Here is a 2,354-nt window from a genome sequence, read left to right on the forward strand (position 1 = left end):
GATAATCATAACATATAGGTAGTTTACCATTTAATCTCTTAGCTGAAAATATGCCAGTTGCTTGATTAAGCAAAGGCGTTAATCGATTAACGTGAAAACATTTTAATCAGTTTTAACAGATAACTGAAAAACAGAATTCAGTTATTCTCAACAGCTCGTAATCGATTAAAAGGGAACTTAATCGATTAATTGGGCGTAAAACAACTTGTCTATATAAACTGTGAATTTACACCATGCTAAGTTGCATATTTTCGTGCTCATTGTATATCATATAGGGAGAGAGAATTGCATATGAGAATAGTGAGAGATAGTATCATGCTTAGGGATTAAAATGTCATCCACTGCATATGATGAAATGTGTTCATCATTCTATCTTTTCTTGCATGATTGTTTCATTTCTTTTAGAGAGTTTTTAGGGTAGAAATTACATATTCTTCATGATTCTGATGTTATACATATTCTTTATAATTTATGAGATTTGTATAGGGTTTATAGCTTGTTCTTAATTGTAATATTTGAGTCATTGTGTGCTTCACATTACTCTGTTTTTTGTGTTGTTTTTTTAACAAGGAAAGTCGTCTCTTGGTGTCGTACCACCAAAGAGATACAAAGAGTCTTCACCAAGACTTGGAGGTCTTGAGTTTAGAACATACTCTTGGCTGGGGCTGGATCATAGGAAAGGTTTTCCTAGGCGATAAGTGTGGTCAAACCAAGGTAGGGGTTTTGAGAATTCAAGACGGTAGCGTCCAAGGTCTTGTAATTGGAAGTGTGTATATAATATACATTGGTTTTCAGTTTTATTGAAGAAAATCTCCCGAGATCGGAAGGGAATGAATGGATGTAGTTTTGTAGTGGACCACAAAATGAACCAGTATAAAAACCTTGTTGTAGGTTGTTTCTTACCTTTATCTCTTTATCTTTTCAAGTTGTTTTAAGTTGCCTATTTTAGCTGATAATTTGAATATTGTAATTCTTCCATATAAAGATCAATTGTGTTCAAATATATCTACTGTATCATTTTTTGTATAATCAGTGAGTGATTGTACAATCGAGCCATTTAGCAATTGTTTGTTTTGTGCGACTTAATCGATTAAGGCAGTCCTTTAATCGATTAACTGGGTGATTTTCCAGAATAGAGCTTTGGTGCGAATAGCGGTATTTGGGAACCACAACATGTAACACCGCGAATTTTACGATTTTGAATTATAAGATTTTATTAATATTGTTATTAATTATATTTTCGAAAATGAATTTCTGGGAATTTTCGGTAAAGAATTAGACGACACTCTAGTTGAGTTTTAGTCTTGTAATTCTATTTCCCATTTGGTGGTAAATTTTCATGATTTTCGGAGACAGTCAGTTTCGGACCGCTGTTGGGGTCGAATCTCACCCAATACGGCTCAAAAAGTGCTTTTTGAGTTCCGTAACTCGGAATCGAATCTCAATTGCGCCTTTGGCTTTGTAATTTCATTTCGAGTCAATATAGACCCTGAGTACACCCTTACCTATTTTCTAAATATTTTTCAATCGGAATGCCGAAATCCAAAATTCTAATCAGATATTAAAATCGGGCGATTTATAATACTCGATCGAGTATTGACCGATAATACTCGGGCATGTTTATCACACGTGTCCGCGAAGTGGTCTTTTCGCGTTGGGATGTGAAATTTGCTTTTCCATAAAGCAAACCTCACATCACTTAATCAAAGATCTTATGAGATCATCATTAGCCACCCTAAGAGATTTTTGATGATTGCCTAGAGGGAAATCTGATTTCCCTTCTCTCCTTAAACCTCCACACTTCACACTTCACTCTCACACTCTTTCATTTTCAAAATTTACAAAGAGAAGGTAAAATTCTCTCTTCATCTTTTCCTCTCATTTCTCATTTGCTTCTTCCATCTTCAATCCTTGATCTTTCAACATTCAACCAACGGATGTTGATGAGATTTAAGAATGTTGTTCATGAGCATGGCAAGAACATATTCAACCGTTGAAATTTTCTAAAACGCTTTCTAACTTATTTTCTCCTCAAAAACCAAAAATGGTGATGTTCTTGAACTTATGAAATTATTTTGTTAAAACCATGAACAACTTGTGTTCATGGAGTTGTTATAAGGTTGTATTACATGTATTTGGTTGTTTTATCCAAAGGGGATGATGATGAAATCAAAGGAACCTTTAGGAAGTGTTTTGGAAAAATGAGAATGTATGTATTTCTATTTGTTTTTAGCCTTAAACCATGGCTTGGAACAAGTTGGAAAAATAGAAACTTTTGTTAAAGAGGATGTTAAGGTTTATGAGTACATGAATGCCTCATAAGACTCTTATATGATACTTTGAATGACTTACTT

General features: G+C 33.9%; 1 protein-coding gene across 1 annotated transcript in view; it reads right to left on the bottom strand.

Annotated features, from left to right (window-relative positions):
- LOC109352422 (malate dehydrogenase-like) overlaps window positions 1-2,354 on the bottom strand; it is a 27,393-nt gene that overhangs the window by 1,030 nt on the left and 24,009 nt on the right. The gene's annotated exons all lie outside the window — the stretch shown is intronic.

Source organism: Lupinus angustifolius, chromosome LG07 (genome assembly GCF_001865875.1).
Source record: "Lupinus angustifolius cultivar Tanjil chromosome LG07, LupAngTanjil_v1.0, whole genome shotgun sequence".
NCBI classification, from domain to species: Eukaryota; Viridiplantae; Streptophyta; class Magnoliopsida; order Fabales; family Fabaceae; genus Lupinus; species Lupinus angustifolius.